Below are 19,536 nucleotides of genomic sequence, written 5' to 3' on the forward strand. Positions count from 1 at the left end.
ACAAACGTGTGTGTGTGTGTGTGTGTGTGTGTTGGGGGAGATTGGGACAAAGTAGCACTATTTGTGTGAATTTGGGATTATGCCTTTAGTTGCTTGCATACCTGTCATGTTACACTTGTGTACATGGCATGTTTGTTTCACTCAGACACACACGCGCACACACACACACACGCACGCACGCACGCACGCACGCACACACACACACACACACACACACACACACACACACACACACACACACACACACACACACACACACACACACACACACACACACACACACACACACACACACACACACACACACACACACACACACACACACACACACACACACACACACACACACACACACACATAGGCTTGCTTTAGCTGTGTGTGCACGTATACGTACGCACAGCACAGGCACACATAAGCCTCATGAGCGATACACAGAGTCAAAGCTCTTTGTTGAGGAGACATGGCAAAGGAATGCAAGTGCTGACAGAATTTTTGTGAGCTTATAGATTGGCTATTTCCACAGTTTTAAAGTAAAGTTAAAAAGTTTTTAAAGAAATAGCAGACTTACTACAACTCAAGGCTTGTGGAGATTTGGCGTAGAGGGGAAAAAAGACTCCAAAAAGAAATGACTAAGTGCCTGCATGCCAGCAGACCCCCCCCTCCTTTTGTGACTGTAATATAATAGAATCCACAAAAAATAAACAATTTTATGGTTTTGCCTCAATTGACGAAAGCCCCTTATCCCACCTGGAGTGATATCATGTCACAGTTCTGCACTGTTTTTAATCAATTAAACAAAACGTTTAATTAGGAAACCACGATTAAACATCAGCACTTATACTTACTCTTTATGTTATATCTCCATTAAAATAAATCTATTAAGTAGGTCAGTAGGACTTGCCAGCCTCATGCTGTAATTTCATCATCACAAGCAGCTCGTGGCTTGTGAGCAAGCAAGCTAGTCTAATTATCTTTAAAATGGCATTATCTCCATCATGCAAGACAACTCACAGCAGGGGTCTTCAACGTTTTACAGGCCAAGGACCCCTTAGCTGAGAGAGAGATTAAGCAGGGACCCCCCACTACTGTATACAATTGTGTTACAGAGTAAACCTTTTCATAGATTTCATAGCTAAAGTTCCCCTCAGAGTAGGGATGCTATAGGGTTCAAGTGGTTAAAGTAAAAGGAAATATGATCCTATCATACAAAAGTTTGGCTGCCCCCCCCTGTAGTAACGGTGAGGACCACCTAGGGGTCCCGGACCCCTGTTGAAGACCCCTGACTTACAACATATGCAGTACATTTCTGAAGCACGTCGTTACATTCTGCATATTTTTGGTTGTGAGTAGTGATTAGTCAACCCACGTTTCTTTAGAACTGTGGTGGCATTCACGTTCAATCGGTAATGGGAAATAAAAGGGTCAGAGTCAGTACTTAGAAGGTGGTAGTGTTAGTGCTTTAATACATCAGTGGACAGGGGAGAGTATATTGAGTACGCACAGGCCTGTGGTACAGTCGTTCTGCCAGGAGCACAAGGAATCAGACCATGGTTATACTGTCATGTTATACAAGGACAAGCTGCACCATAAACAATAGCTATCAGGCCTAGGAGAGACATCTTGGCTCTTACGTCATGTAAAATATAATGTATCTTAGGGCACAGAGATGAATAACATAAGATGAACAACATAATGTACTGAAAATACATAATAACATGATGATTTCTTCCTCAATTTATAGCTTAATCTTCCCCAACAAATCCAAAAAACAAGTATTATTGTTTTTTGAGCATGTCGCAGTCACATGGCAGTTTGTTTTCCCCGTTTAAAATAGAAGTTTAAAAAACTCCAAGTTATATCCACAGGCATCTCTCTCTCTTTCTCTCTCTCACTCTCTCTCTGTCTGTCTAGCCACCCAAAATGGCGGCTGCCAATGCTATAGTACAACATAGTCGAGCCTGTCTCTTCTCTCCCCATGTTATCCGACGAGCCCAACCGAGGTGTGACTCTTTTCATGCGGGTGTCACAGGGAACTATAATAAATGTACAAGGACATGACATGCAGTGAACTCCTCAACGCTATTACATTACCACACCAGCTCTTCATGGGGAAAGTTAAACCTCCCTGTTCTCTGGACGGGTATACAGGAGGATGAGCCAGTCGGTCACACATCTCCCTCCCTGCCAATGGTGTAACTAAGTAACTAAGTAGCCTACATGTACGCGAGTACTGTACAATTTTGAGGTATTTTTTACTTTCTTCAGTGTTTACAATTTTCCATACGTTTACTTCTATACCCCACTACATCTCAGAGGAAAATGTACTTTTATTCCACTAGATTATTATGAAAACTTTAGTTACTAGTTACTTTTCGGCCATTTGAAAATAGCTGATCTACAAGCTCGTAGATCGAGCTTGTAGATCGGCTATTTTCAAAAAAATATATATACATTTTGAACTTGTGAAATAGGACGTTCTGCACAATGAGTAGTTTTACTTTTAAGTATATTTTGATGCTCGAATGGGGGGACTTTCTACCTGTAACAGAGTAGATCTACATTGCAGTATTGATACGTTTTACTTCAGTAAAAACCTCACATCTCCCTGCAAGAGGAGGACAAAGGGCTTGTTCTCTGCACTGCAACCTGAGAGCCCTGTGGAATCATCTGGTAACCTGGACACTGAGGCTGAGGGAAGAATGAAGGTAGCCGATCTAGTAGGAAGGCAGAAAAAATGCCAATAATGCTGAAGCTCCCTTTAGGTTTAGCTTTTTTTGGCAGGAGCGAGCGAACACGATATCGTCGCTGTTGTTGGGGCAGAAACCTCTTATCTCCGTGTTCAACTTTTTTCCGTGTTTGTTTCTTTTTCGCATCCTATACTTGATCACACTATATAACAGCGTTACACAGAAGTATCAAAAGTAGCAGATCTGCATGAAGCGACGCGTTTCGAGCTTGTAGATCTGCTACTTTTGCTGTTTTTGTTTCGTTTTTTTTATCATGAAAACAGTTTTGGACATATGAGGTTTCCACTCGACAGACGATATGCTCTCTCTCCCTCTCTCTATACTCTGTCACTCTACCTTTCTCTCTACTCTCCATTCTCTCTCTCTCTCTCTCTCTCTCTCTCTCTCTCTCTCTCTCTCTCTCTCTCTCATTCTGTTACACTCTTGCTTTCCTGTCCCTACCCCCCCTCCCTCCCCCCGATTCTCTCATTCTTTCTCTCTCTCCGTCTCTCTTTCCCTCTCTTCTCCCTCTATATACTTGTTCTCAACATCGGGGTCTATAGGCTGGGGACCACCAGCGGGTCCAGATATGGACCCTTCTGTGGTCTGTACAGAGTGTACAAATGGAAGGATTTTTGTGTAGATTGGGGTCCCAAAGATTCAAAAAAGAAGAATTATCAGACCCTGTATAAGGGTCCTTTAATTTGGACCCCTGGTGCATGGTCCACCCGTTGACAACCAGTGCTCTCTCTACCCCTCTCTCTCTCTCATTGCTCCATCACCTCTACCGTTGGCATGGGAGAAGGAAGGAGGGAGGAAGGAGGGAGGAAGGAGGGAGGAGGGTGCCACTGAAAGGAGATCCGTCCATGGCGTGGGGGTGGTGTGTCAGCCCCGGAGGCGGACATCTTGTCTGGATGTCTTCTCCTCCGTCAGAGGTGTGGAAACAAAAGAGTTCCCCCCTCCTCCCTCACCCGGTCCCAGGAAGTGGAGGACAACCTGTAAGTCTGTCCACCCTCCGTCAACGCCCCCTCCCCTCCCCCACCTCTAACCCCTCGTACTGTATATCTCTTGCCAGTGCTCTCTACCCCCCACCCCCCCCACCCCAACCCACCCACGCCAACCCACCCAGAGCTCCCTGGAAAAAGAACAACCCTAAACAAAGCAATAAGGTGACACTGTGGACTCCTAACAAATTGCTTTCTCGTGTATCATCCCCCCCCCCCCTCACCCCCCCATCCTTTCACTTCCCCCTGAGGCCCCCAGAGTCAAAAGGACCTGTGTGTGTGTGTGTGTGTGTGTGTGTGTGTGTGTGTGTGTGTGTGTGTGTGTGTGTGTGTGTGTGTGTGTGTGTGTGTGTGTGTGTGTGTGTGTGTGTGTGTGTGTGTGTGTGTGTGTGTGTGTGTGTGTGTGTGTGTGTGTGTGCGCGCGCTCGCATGTGTGTGTTTGAATGTGTGGGCGGACATGTGCATGTTTGTGTCGATGCTCGTGTGTGGTGTATACTGTGTGTGTGTGGGGGGGGGGGGGGGGGGGTACATTTCCTCTCGGACGGACACAATCTCATCATCTTTTGTTGGCACTGTCAGACAGATGGTGACTGCCTGCTTCTTCTGTCAACACTACACACACGCACACGCGTGTACGCACACACACAGAGAGATCCAAATTTACAATCATATCGTTGATGTCAGGTGGAAACCTTGTATGTCCAAAGCCTTTTTTATTATTATTATAACGTTTTAAAATAGTGAAATAGTGAAAATAGCCGATCTTCAAGCACACAACGGGTGCAAACACAAGAGACACACATACAGTACGCGCATGCTCAGATGTGGTTACACTGCACACACACACACGCACGCACATCATTTCATTACCCGTCTTCACTTTAGTACAATAACATCCGCCGGGTTAATAACAGTGCTGCTGTCCCAGGACATTTCATCAGGGATATCAGCCCCGTACTGCTGTGGAGAGGATGCCAGGTTCTCCTCTTTTCCTGTAAAACTATCCCCATAATACCTCTCCTCCCGCACGCGCTCCTCACCACCTCGCCTCCCACACAAACAATACGCCTCAGTTTTGATTAAATGACAATAAACTGCAGCTACCACTGTATTACCCTGTATGGACGGACGGATGCGTTTCCAGGGCCGGTGGCTTGTTATCTGGGGAGGGCCAGCTGTTGTTTTACAGTGACTAAGAAAAATGCTCTGGTACAGTACAATAGTTTGAAGGAGTTTGACTTTGAAAGGCTGGATGTGATTGCAGTGTAGCCTAGATCAGTGGTTCTCAAACTTTAACATTTCAAGATCTCCCCTCAACTCTGACAGTATACAAATGGAACCAAATGGACCCGTTCGGGTCCATTTGGTTCCATTTGTGTGCTGTCAGAGTTACAGACTTGTAAGGGTCAATTTAGACGCCCCTAAAGGAGAGAGTCCCTGGAATCCACTTTGAGAACCACTGGCCTAGATGCTATTGATTGATTGATTTGAATGTAATAATTTGCAGCAAGTACAATTACGAAAGCAATGCTAAAATTACAACACAAAAAAAGCCTTCATAGCTTGTTTCTATTGTGGTCCTATGTGTTCGATTCATCATCAGGACATACTAGAAACATACCATACAATTCATAGATAGATAGATAGATACTTTATTAATCCCCGAGGGGAAATTCAGATATCCCATTGCTCATACAGGCAAGGTTAGTTAAAAACACATCACAAAAAGGGGGGGGGGGGCACAGGTTAAAACTGAGAGAAGACAAATATAAAAGATATATTATGAAATAAGCATACAAAAGCATTTAAAAGGTGTCACTGGGAATAAAAATCATCCTTTGTCATTGTCATTGCACATAGACCCATGAATAACTAAAAAACTAAGAGGAGCAATAAAAGGTATCCAGAAAAGGTGTGTGGGGAGAGGTACTCTCTAGTGTCAAGCTAGAAGACTTGGTCCTGTTGTACTTTACGTACATTTCGTACAGGTGCTTTTATGGTGGTTTTGAATGAGGATAGGGAGTCGCACCGTTTGATGTCTGGTGGTAGGCGTTCCACATTTTGGTGGCAGAACAGTAGATTGAATTCATCCCCATGTTTGTGCCGAATCTGGGGGGTACAGTGGAGCTCCCTTTGGTGTTTTGCCCATGGGCGTCTCTCACTCTGATCCCTGAGTATCTTGAAGACAAAGACCCATTGCAAGTTCCTGGTTTGATGTTTGTTTACCTGGTATCCTGTTTTGTTTTTTAAGCACTACATTGTTCACTCTATTTACATGGCCATTCACACTGTTGTTTGTTGTACTCGGGTTTCAGCCATTTACTCTGAGACTAGGGCTGCGACTATCGATTATTTTATCAGCAATTTTTCTATAGATTACTTTTGCGATTAATCCAATTGTCAATGAACACCTTCATCACACATATTTATGCAAAAATAGTTCAAATAGCAGATCTACAATCTTACTGTAGATCTGGTATTTTAACATGTACATTTTTGAAATTATTTGAAACCTTTCGTCTATAACGACGTGCCCAACATAGGGATAGATTACTAATCGATTATTCCGTCAAATTATCAATTATTGATAATTGTTTTTCCAATCGATTAAATCAATTGGTTCGATTAACTGTTGCAGCCCCGAGAGAGAGAGAGAGAGCGAGAAAGAGAGGGGGAATGAGAGGCAAAAACAGAAAGAAACGAGGGATGAGGGAAGGGAGGGAGAGATAAAGTGAAAGGAAAGAGATCTAGAGACAAAGGACAGATGGTGCGTGGCGTGTCATGGAGCAGGAGCAGATGTTTACCACTGGGGGGATGGAGGAAGAACGTGACCATCCATCTTGAGGTCTGTTGTGTGCATGGGGGCCAACGGGAGAGAGGGGGGGGGCAAATTGGGTTAACGCACATTAGCATCCACCGGTTTTCCTTCACCAATTTCACGAAATCCTGCAATTGAGTTATTCTCAAAAGTCCCCCCTTTCCCCCCCGAACGTAATAAAGAGGGAGCTCACTATAAAACCATTTTTGGCAGTCCTGTTCCTCCTCCTGAATCTGGGTTGGGCTGCGGTGCGGCTGAATTTGTCGGGAGGGCAGAGAGTCATCCGTGATGAATTGGGAATATCTTCTAGGCCATTACATCCGTATTTCAGGTTCGCTTGACAGATTTATGTGGAGGGGAACAAGCTTGTTGTATCTATTCTTTCTTTCTCTGCTTGGTTCTCTGGCTCTGATTCGCCGACTGACCCCGCGCCGCTTGGTGGGTCACCGTCTCATCGGGGACCGCGTGTTCAGCGACACCCTGTCTTTGACCCCTGCAGTCTAATCTTCTCCTTTTTATCCTCTCACGTCTCAGCTTCTCTCACTCCACATCTTACCACTTCCAGAGGCTCGGGAGGTGACAGTGAACCCGGGGGTTCTCAACCTGTGGGTCAGGACGCCCAAGGGGGTCCCCACATGATTTTGGGGGAGTCCCCAGATGACTTCCTTAATATGTAACATTGTTTTCTCACTCAACAGTAAACAAACCAACACACGGTATAAGTGTATACAGAGTATCTGCACGTTGATTACTTTTGACCATACTGCTTCAAAAGTTATGAACAAACTATACTACAAAATGTTCAAACATTGGCTAAGTTGCCAAATATTAACTAAGAAAGAGGCATAAATTGTGAAAATCTTGTAGATCTGCTATTTTCACAATATGTATCTGTGGAACCGAGTTAAACTAAATGTAATGCCTCAACTCCTACAATTCTAAGTGCTTGTCAGGGCGGGGGGTCCCCAGTTCAAATAGGATTATTTTGGTGGGTCGCGGCACTGAAAAGCATGAGAACCATTGCAATGACCGACCGTCTGGGGGTCGGAGGGCTCCAGGTTCAATCCCCTGCTCCTCCTGGCTGCATGTCGACGTGTCCTTGAGCAAGGCACTGAATCCCTAACCTGATGAGCAGGTTGCGAGGTTGCCTCCGCCATCGGTGTAGAGCATCGTAGAAAACAATGTGTCGGTACTAGTAGTAGTGTTGCAGTGAGTGTGTGAATGGGTGAATATGTGATGTACAGTGTAAAAATGCATTTGAGTGGTGGGAAAAAATGTCTACTGTATATAAATAAACACAGTCCAATTTCCCCTCCTCCCTTCCCCTTGTGACTGTCAGTGCTCTGTTCCTGAGCACAGTTTGTGTTTCTTTCAAAACGTTGATCAACAAATTGATTTAGAGATGGAGAGAGAGAGCCAGGGAAATGAAGAAAGTTGAGGGAGGGCAGGAGGGAGAGAGAGAGAAAGTGTGTGTGTGTGTGTGTGTGTGTGCGTGCGTGCGTGCGTGCGCGGGGGTCATTTGGCCATGGGAGGAATGGGACTGGACGGCGTAATTCAATACAGGAAGAGTCCATTACGACGCTTAATTCCTAAGAGTTGGATTTGAGTCACGGCATCATGGTATATGTGCGCTCATTGTATAGGAGAAGGTACTCCCACAAAAGAGCTCTTTGAGAGGAAAATCATATCTGGATCTGAGGATCGAGTCAGGAGTTTGAAAATGGGACGTGTGACGAAGGGAAGGGCATTTGTTGTGAGAGTGTGTGCGTGTGTGCGCGCGTGTGTCTGAGAGCATGGGTCTGACTGTATTTGTGTGTTCTCAGATAAAGTCAATGTGATGTGTTTGTGAAGTTGTATACGTGTGCTTTGAAACCTATTATCAGTGTACTTTGTGTCTGTGTAGGGGGGGGGGGGGGGGGGCTGAGAGCCTTGCAATGCATGTTCTGAAAATGAACACAAACTTGTGTGCACTTGTACTGTAGGGCTGGGCAATTAACCCAGCAATATATTGAAACTGATGTTTAGAACCAATAGCCAATAGTACCTTAACCCAAAAGACCTGAGGCCGATTCTACAAATGCGTTCTAAAACAGTAGTTCTCACACTTTCAAGATGTTTCTAAAAAAAAAAGAATAGCAGATGTACAAGCTCGCAGCGCACCACGAAGTGACGCTCTGTGAGTATAATATTTCAAACGCAAAAATAAAGAATCTAAAATGACTCAGAGGCTTTCCCCTGTTTTAATGGCTTAATTGAATAACCACAAACAAAATTGGTCATTAATCCCAATCGAGGCGAACGTTTGAAATAATCATGATATTGGTTTGAAGTCATTGTCAGTGTGTTCACATGCATCATCCATCACAGTGCATAGGGCAGCACAAAAACAAAAAAAATGCCATGGTGATCTGTGTGCCAACAGATGGCACACATCACCACCAGAGACCCCTGCTGGAACCCCCACCAGGGGAGAAGGTGTGTTTTCATCATCCTATATGGGAACGTTCCGGGGCAGCGAGTTCCTTCTGTGGCCAAATAACTTTGAGCAACGACCTTGATGGGATTTCCCAGAGAGGCTATTTCGCCGTAACGGAAATAAACAAATCCTTATTCCTTGTTTTTCTTCCTGTCTTCTCTGAACCGTGGCTGGTACAGTGTATAGAAGAGCCATGGAAGGGCTTTGGAGGATGAGTCATCGGTGAGAAAGAAAACCACACTCAGACATAACAGAAACCTGCCCACGCCCACACGGACACACGGCGCGAGGCGTGACTAGCGGTCTGAATCATGTTTGGACCTTTGGGGGGGGAGATGAGCAAAATAACCGCCGGCCCGGCAGACACGTCTGGTGTGAGGACAAGGTCAAATCGATACCAAATATATAAGGTTTCTCACCGCGGAGAGGAAAAAACGGCGCTACATCTGGTATCACAATACGCTCACCGGTGGATTTCAGATGTTATTTGACGTTATTTATTGGTGTATGATATTACTGCGGGTTTATGTTTTATACATTATGTTACTTTTTTGTGCTCTTGGGGTATTTGCTTAAGTGAAAGCTATTGCTCCCCCGTTTCCGTCAACCTTTTTTCCCACCTGACCATCTCACACATTTTCGCTGTCGGGCAGAAACCTCGGATCTCCATATTTCAACTTTTTATTATATTTTTCATAAATTAGAGTTAGTAGCAAAGTAGCAAAAATAGCAGATCTACAAGCTCGCAATGTTTCGCGATGTGATACGCTGTGATCTGTCGGTCAGACCCATCATGCACATGTATATGTGCATAGCAGTTGGATCTGTGGCTCTGGACAACCAGATCTCCATATGGGCATATCTATCTGGCTTGTTTATGGTTATGTCTTAGTGACATGCCTGTATACAGTATGGGTTATGGTGCCTATATACGGGTAAAGGTTTATACAGTTCCAGTTACATTTTTTTTCTGCTCATTTCTTTGTGTCATCACTTCCAATTTCACTTGTTTTGTATGCTGTGCAAGTTCTCTCTTCTGATTGGTTAGTTCTCTATCCTGACTTTAAAATGACATTTCTGTTTAATAATGAGCTGGAGAGACATGGAGACTCCTGTTACTGAACAAACAAACACTAGCATTGAGGACTATCAGAATATAGGCTACAACTATTTAATACTTATCTAAAAAAATATATATATATCACTTATACCTTTAACAATTAGCGTGACTAAATTATAATGACATTGGATCCAATGGAACACAGGTTCTTTTTTTTCCATTTCCTAAAAAGTAACACTTTTTGACATACAAGGTTTCCAGCTGACAGAGATGACACGTGTTGTAGTTAGCAGTAGTACATCTATAAAAGAGGGTGGGGGCAATGTGGATGCTTTTCATTTGCGGTACATTTTTGTGACAAGTGAACACAGTGTTGCTTCTCAAGCGCTCCGTGAAGGAAGCATACCTTTGCTGTCAGGCAGAAACCTCTTATCTCCATATTTGAACTTGTTGTGTTTTTTCGTAAATTAACGTCCTATTTGATCATGCCACAAGCTTCACACAAAAGCATCAAAAGTAGCAGATCTAAAAGCTTGAAATTTGAGCTTGCTATTTTTTATATTTTTGAATTTGAATCCTGAAAAGTAACGGTTTTGGACATACGTATGAGGTTTCCACCCGACAGAGACGATATAGCATATGACCCTGCCTACGTTAAAAAGATCCCATCGCTCTTTCTCTACGGTCGGTCAGCTGACGGACACGTGGCCTCGCAGAGTTGAATCAGTTGTTCGCGGGTTGACCCCCGGTCACCGTGTGGCTCGCATCAACAGCCCAAATGTTAGCGTGCTGAGGAGGTGGTGGCGTGAGAGGGCGCTAAACAGGGAAAGGGGAAGGAACCGAGGAATTAGAGGATCAAACGGAGAGGAAAGGAAATACAGTAATGGGGAGAGAGATATAGAGAGGGACTGAGAGATGGAGGGGAAAAGAGGGTGGGGGTAGGGTTAGAGACAGAGAAACAAAGAGGGAGGAAAGTGTGGAAAAGATACTTAGGATGGACGGAGAGAGGACAAGGAAACAAAGATTGTTAAATGTGGAGAGACGATGATAAGTAATGTCCTCTGTGTGGTGCAACAGTCACATCTCACACAAAGCTCAGCTCATATCTAGATGATCTTTGTTTTGCCTTAAGGTCCTTACATACCGGCGAATATAGCGAATATACGCAAAATTCGGACTTGTTCCGAATAATTAAAAGACGCTTTTTCGCTTTTTCGCTCCATGTATGGAGCCATTGACTTTATAAGGTTTTTAAAAAAAACGCATTATTCGCACGAAAAAATCGCCCCGGTGTCTAAGGACCTTTAAAGGACATCAAAGGGATGCCAGGTTCAAGTGGTTGAGCCATGCTATACATACTTCGTCATATGTCAAATATCGTTACAATCTACAATCTTAAAACACGCCGCCTCGCTGGTAGAGCTGTTGTTTTTTTTTTATGTGCCCAAGATAGGGATGCCAGGGTTCAAATAGATTCACTGCTCAAACGGATGATTTTCGTTACCCTTTAACCACTGTCAGAGGGTGACGGCCACCCAACGGCCACCCAAAGGCGTCACCGACCGACCGACTGACTGACAGACTGTCATGACGGACATGAAAAGACGCGGTGCGACAGGCCAATGGCATCATCAGCAGTGGACCTTAGAACCTCTTGGACCACATGAAAGAGCCTCCCGGGCTTTGAGAAGAAACGAGACCCAAACAATGGTTGGACACGCTTCACCGCTCCACGGCATCTGTTTATGCCTGGCGTAAACAAACAGGTGCTGTTTTGGAAGGATTGGAACCTGGGGGAGGAAAGATGAGACGTCGGTTTGTTCCATTTGGCCGATAGTTGCTCTGTAGGGCAAAGGTTATATGCAGAATTTATACTGTGTGAATCACAGTGGTGTAAAGTAACTAAGTACATTTACGCACTGTACAATTTTGAGGTATTTTTTTTACTTTACTGGAGTATTTCCAGTTTTCAGTACTTTTACTTCTACTCCACTACATCTCAGAGGCAAATGTTGTACTTTTACTCCACTACAATTATTTTAAAACTTTAGTTACTACTTACTTGATTTTTATTACAAAACATACATTAACCACGTCAGCCCTATATACGTTTCGGCCATTTTAAAATAGCAGATCTACAAGCTCACAATGCGTCGCGTTGTGAGCTTGTAGATCTACTATTTTCTAATCATTTTATACATTTGAAAACATGAAATGGGACATTCCGCATAATGACTACTTTCTTCTTTTGGTACTTTAAGTACATTTTGATACCAATACGTTTGTACTTTTACTCAAGTAAATTTTGAATTCCGAACTATTACTTTTAACAGTGTTTCTACATAGCAGTATTGATTCTTTTACTTAAGTAAAACATTCAAGTACTTTTTTCCACCTCTGGTGAGACATAAGCCGTGGCTCATGGCTCATAACCCTGTACAGTAAATGCCCAGAGCTACAGTAATGAGTGATGAGCCATGTCTCGTCTCAACACAGTATAAATTAGGCTTCAGGGTTAGATTCTATTTATTGTCTGTTATCTAAAGCATTGGTCCTCAAAGTGAGATCCGGAGACCCTCAGGGGTCCTTGGGGAGGTTCCAGGGGGTCCCCAGCAAAATGTGTTAACAGCGTCAAAATAATTTGAACTACTTTAGGGACAGGTCGATTTTCAAAGAAGGGTACCCCTGGAGAAAATGTATGTGCCCTGATCTAAAATGCCATGACCCTCCCTTTGACTAAAAAAAAAAACAATGACCCTCCCCAAGTGATTAAAAAAAAAACCCTCCCCGCCTATAGGAGTGTCACGATATATTGTCCCACGATATAGCCTATCGTGGTATTAAAATGTGACGATTGTCAAGATGTCATACTGTATCGTGATATTTTTTTTAATTATTTTTCTTTTCTTTCTTTTTTTTGCCGTAGTAATAGTAATAGGAGTTCTTACTGTATGGTGTATGATACGAAATGTAAAGCTTATCATAATCACAGTAATTATTTATCATGTCTTCCATCATATTCAAGATATGTTGGAGAGAAATGAAAGTAAAAATATTAGTAAAATAGTAAAATATTATATTAGTGTCTATCTGTCCTCTGAAACAATGGGTTTATATTTAGTGAGAACTTCACTACTCCCTTAAGCTTGCACAAATGTATTTATTTGTGTGTACAAAGCACTTTGTAATTGTTTTTTAAAGTGCTTTATAATTGTTATTTTAAACTAAAGATGATGGTCAATGTTGATGATACTGATACATGAGAAAAGAACATTAATAATGTATCATATCGATATCATATGCCCAACATCATGTATGTATCGTGAAATTAGTGTTATCTTGACACCCCTAACCCTCCCCATCAAATACAACAACAATTACATTTAGGGTAGGCGAGATTTTTTTCTCTACCTACCCCACCTACCTTCCATGTAACTGACAACATTGATGCGTCATCATACATCAAATAAAAGCCTGTATTTACCTTGATGTACTAAAACCTCCCTTAAATACTTCCACATAAATGGGAGTTAGAATTTCAAGGGAAACTGTACCGGTTTACCTGGTTGAGTCATCATTAGTAGGGAATGTGCCCATATCAATCGCATGTGCTTGCTTGTACTTGTGCAATTCGAAAATGGCCCCTGTCTAAGTCTTAACAATTAGGCTATCAATTATGGCCCGATGATTCTGGTTTTACTTAGGTCGAGCTAGGCTGGCATCTATGCACAACTGTCCATCATATAGTTCCAAATTAATCACATGCACAGAATGACTTCAAATGATTATGAATATCCAGTTATAAATTGGTCATTCTAACCTACCTGGTGTATGTAATTCTATGAGCAACAAAAACACACTTAAAAGAGGATATCTCTGTGTTGGAAATTGGGATAATGCATCTCTCTAATATGCCTAACACCTGTTGAAGTGTTGCTTAATTGTTCAACCACCATCGTTAAGACGCTGAATAGATTTGACTGGGTCGTTCACACTTGCTGTGTGTTGATGGATTGTTAACGACTGTCATTGATTCTAAATAGACCACGGTGTTACTGGATTTGCATCCTTTGTATCATTTGAAATAGAGAGGGGTCATTGACCACTGTTCTGCTGTACTAAAAATATATATAAAAAACTGACTATTTTATTAATTCAAAATTGCATGACCCTCCCTTGGATTCAAAGTCAAATTAGCTGACCCTCCCTTGTACTAAAATTAGAAAGGCATGACCCTCCCATATTTTCCTCCAGGGACCCCCTTCTGTAAATTTCGACTGGTCCCTAATCCATATTTTATACTTTGGCTATTCAAAAATAGCAGATATACAAGCGCACAGTGCATCACTCCTACGAGCTTGTATATCTGCTATTTTTTAAGATTTTTGAAAAATCTCAATGTTTGCAAAATGTTAGATTTTTTTAACATAAATCTTCTCTTCTGGGGGTCCCTGGCACAACATGTTTTCAGATGGGGGTCCGCAGCCAAATACATATCAATTTGGGGGTCCTTGACTTGAAAACGATTTTGAACTGATCTAACTGATCTAAAGACAGTAGAAAGGGGATTTCCCACATATTTCAGAAAATATTAAATTTAAATACATGGAGGTAACTAAGGTACAAAGTTCGCCGCTGATCGGTCCAGTGGTTTGTGAGATTAGCTCCAGGCAAACACACACACACCCAGACAAACACACACACGCACGCATGCGTGCACACACACACACACACACACACACACACACACACACACACACACACACACACACACACACACACACACACACACACACACACACACAGAACTTGTAGACGGCTAGCTCCTGTGGAGCCATGCTGTAAGATCGTCAACTTGGAATGTCACATCTTTGTAACATAAATGATCAACCTCTTCCTGGGAGAAGATTAGTGATGGAACATTTTCTTGCTATTATTCTATTGATAATTGTTTTTGATTAATCGAGAAGCACTTTTCACAAAAAGTGAAACAGTTTGAATATGTTTTGAAACATTTTAACAACACAGATCTGGTATGGGGGTCCCTGTCACAAAATATTTACAGACGGGGGGTCCATGGACAAATGCATATTCATTTGCTGGTCCTTTCATCAGATGTTTGAGAACCACAGGTTTAAAGGACATTAGGAAACAAGCCCAAAGAAGCAACTACAACTTGAGAAACAAGCCCAAAAAAACGCAACCCACAACTACGGATATTTACAAGCGACTTTACAGAATAACAAGCCCAAAGTCGCTTATGATAAGCAGACATGGCAACGCTGATAAGGGCCTGCACACAAACACAAACTGTTGGCGGTGTGGTGCTAGGAATTCTAACATCCAGTGTCTCTGACGCGTCCGCAGAACAGACCAGCCTCTCAAGTAGACATGAGATGGACTCCAGCTGGAAAGAGGAAACAATGGAGATCAACAAAAACTAGCTGCAGGTGGAAAACTGTGACCTCGAAACCTTTTTCCTTTTTTCCGTAAATGAACGGCCCTACTTTATCATACTACAGCGTCACACAAAAGCATCAAAAGTAATTATTGAGCTTGTAGATCTGCTATTTGAACTGGAGAAGCAGGTATAGTCACAGCCTCATGTTCCACAGGGAAGAGGATTCAGTTAAAAAGTAAGTCACTGTAATGCTGTCTTTCTTTCTGGGTCTGCACGTACTGTGTGCACGCTATGCTCTCCATTTTATTTTTATTTGAGCCTTTCTGCTAGAAGAATTCATCATCTCTCTGACTCCCACGCCTTCTCTCATCTCACTCCCATGGCCCTTGTCTGTCTCCCTCTTACTTAATCTTCGGACCTCTGTTCCCCCCCTCTCTCTCTCTCTCTGCCCCAGCCCGCCTCTATCCGTCATTCATCATGGCTGGGCTACTGTCAGAGTAGACTGTCTGTGTTCTGGAGGGTCCATTTGCACGCTCTCAGAGTTCCATTAACAGTGTTTTACTGTGTATTTGCGTGTTCATCGTTTCACGTTGGCTTCATGTTGCGTTTTTTGATTAGGATTCCATCATTTGCCTCTCCAAGCAAAGGAGATAATATCTGAAAATATGAAAATACCTTAGGGCCGACTGCATCTCCAGTCATATCGTCTCTGCCAGGTGGAAACCTCATATGTCCAAAACTGTTTTCAGGATTCAAATAATAAAAAAAAAAAAATAGCAGATCTACAAGCTCGAAATGTGTCGCTTTGCGCCGCGTTTCGAGCTTATAGATCTGCTACTTTTGATGCTTTTGTGTGACGCTGTAGTATGATCATAAATTTACGAAAAAACACAAAAAGTTAGAACATGGAGATGAGAGGTTCCTTTGGACAACAACAAAGTCACATACAGCGATAACTCCGTGATAACTTCCAGCTATAATGCACACGCTTGTGCCTCTAGTGTGCGGTCAGTACAAGTCTGTCCAGTAGATCTTTTAGATTGGCAACCTGTTCTCCGTCTGGCCTTCAGTGATACTTGGTCCCACACAGTCGGCCAAACCCTCGGCCTGAAGATCTACAACCAGAAAGACTGTATGTATGTGCTTTTGTTCTATGCAACCTGAGGAGCTTACTGGACCTCGGTTTGTTATTCCTGCTCGTGAAGCCTGTATTTCTGTTCATTGCAAAGAAGGCTTAAGAAGCTTGTACCTCAGTTTTGACATATTGACTGTCTATTAAAGACTCGGTAGTTGGCATTCCTTTATGTCTCGTTGGTCTGTGTCTGCATTTGGGTTCACTGTCTGCTTTCCTTGACACATTGTTTCGCATCTTGAGAATGAAACATTCTCCTCCTGCCCAGTTTCATTGCAAAACACTGCAAAACTTCTGTATGTGAATTTCACGCGACAACACTGGCGGGTCATGAATAATACATTCATAGGAAGGAAGCTGCGGGCCGTATCAAATCTGCCCTCTTGCCACCATTGGTCCCCGAGCTGGACTTATGACATGTCTGTTCTATACTATGAGTGAAACGGTGTGAATTTTGTCGGCTAAAGACGCACGAGCCTGGGCGCTCGTGTGCACGTGAATAAGCTCCGATTGAACGCTACGGGCACGCCCATGCGCATTCTTCGATCGTGCATGAGCCGGAGTGTTTTAAAGTCCATTTTCTTCTTTGTTAGTGATATTTCTGTAACGTTTCTGAGCAGACTTTGGTAGAACAGAATCTAAATGATAATATGATCTTTGTTTTGGACTTTATTGACCGATTATTTTATATAGTTTTGCTGTTGTTACGTGGAGTCTCTTTTTTTTTCTTTTTTGGATTCTGGATTCACCATTAGGGAATGTTTTACAAACTAAATCACAAGTCAAAGACAACACCGGGTAGGTAAACGATAGAAATGAAGTCATTTCTTGGGTGAAGTACTCCTGTAATGGAAACACAGTGGTGGACGGCTCCTCTCAATGGACTCAGGTGACCCAGACAGCTCTGTCACAACAATCTCAGTAATAGACCATCCTAATAACTCCATCTCCCAAGTCTCTCTCTCTCTCTCACTCTCTCTCTGTGTTGTGGCCAGGCTCTTAATTGACATCTTTTCCCTCTGACACAGCTCTGGTTTTATCTGTGTCTGACCACACCACAGTTCAACAGCCAAGCAGCAGACACAACCAGAGTAAAGTTCCCACAGCATAACACAAACCACACACACTCACACACACACACACACACACACACACACACACACGCACACGCACACGCACACGCACAAGCACACACTCACCACAACTTGCGCTGTACATAGGTCTGCTATTTCCGCTTGACACCGGTTGTATGTGTGTTGAGTGGTTAAGAATAATCGCAATAAGAAAAAAATAATGATGCATAACAGCGTGATGCAAGATGACTGCTGCGGGGTGTAGTTTTCAATCATTTGTTTGAGCGATTATTCATTTACATTGGCCCTGTTAAAAAAGAAAAGAAAAAAACACTGAACAAGTCCTTGGCCAGTCCTTTGTGCCAGTACCTAACAGGCTACAGAACCGAGCTTGACCCCATCTGAGATGACAGTCATAACTGTCATCTCAAATGACAGATGACACTCATAACTGTCATGACTTGACTCTGTCTGGTGCACTTGCACATGAACTGGATGCTGTGCATTGTCGGACTTTCACAGACGCCTGTTAAGGATAACTGTTGAGAGACTGCACAGATATTCAGTGTTAATATAGTCTGTGCATGTACCTTTATACTTATTGTTGTATACCGTACATTAATATGTATTTATAGCAGCGGTGTAAAGTACATTTACTGAAGTACTGTACTTGAGGTATTGTTTTTACTTTACTGGAGTATTTCCAATTTTCTGTACTTTTTCTACATCTCAGAGGCAAATTTTGTACTTTTACTTCACTACAATTATTTGAAAACTTTTATAGTTTCTAGTTACTTTGTAGATTTTGATTAATATTACAAAACTGACATTAACCACTTACGCCCTATATACATTTCGTCCATTTGAAAATTGCCGATCGGCTATTTTCAAAGGATTTGTATACATTTGAAAACTTGTGAAACGGCACATTCTGCATAATGAGTTGGACTTTCTACTTTTGGTACTTTAAGTACATTTTGATACCAATACTTTTGTATTGGTATCAAATTTTGAATCCCGGACTTTTACTTTCAACATTACAGTATTGATACTTTTACTTAAGTAAAACATTTGAGTACTTTTTTCCACAACTGATTGATAGACTGTACATACTGTTCGTTCATCCATCCAGTGCAGATATCTAGGGCCAGCAGCTAGTTTCTATGTTCTTCTTCATCTTGGTTTGGTTTTTGACTCTGACTCACTACCAGTCCCTCTCCTGTGTTTTCTCCTCTGTGCTGTTGCTGCTCCATGACACCTGGAGTTCCCTCTGGCAACCAATAAAGGTGTATCTTCTTATCTTATCTGTTAAGAAATGTGTGAGTATAAGACAAATAGATGAAACACTATGAGATTTACCACAAGCTATTATTGCTACTGGGCGAAAACACTGCTAGATAACATAATATATCACCTCCTAACTACAGGCAACACACCCAGGCAATGACACTTCAACTTCTTTATTGTCACCTGATCACAGGTTTATAGGTGGAAGGCATACCAGGGTGACCATTTATTCAGCCCCTCAAACACTGGACCCTTAAATCAATGTGCGCGTTCGCCGTGCACGCGCACAGTCATTCATGCACGTTAATGCACGCGCACATTTATACGCCGTAGGTGTTAACGACTGATTGACAAACATCAGCCTCAGCGTTCAATTCAGACATGCAATGTATTTGTTCATGTTTTCTGATTGGTTAGATGAGCATGTTCACATGAAAAGAACATGATAAACATCTATGCACTGAAAACAACTATTATTGTTCAAATTCAGTTGAAAACTGGGACAATTTTGTGGTGAATGTTGAAAACTGTGACATATTAGTGTTTTAGAGATATTTGT

The sequence above is a fragment of the Gymnoscopelus microlampas genome (assembly GCF_963454915.1).
Source record: "Gymnoscopelus microlampas genome assembly, chromosome: 9".
Taxonomy (NCBI): domain Eukaryota; kingdom Metazoa; phylum Chordata; class Actinopteri; order Myctophiformes; family Myctophidae; genus Gymnoscopelus; species Gymnoscopelus microlampas.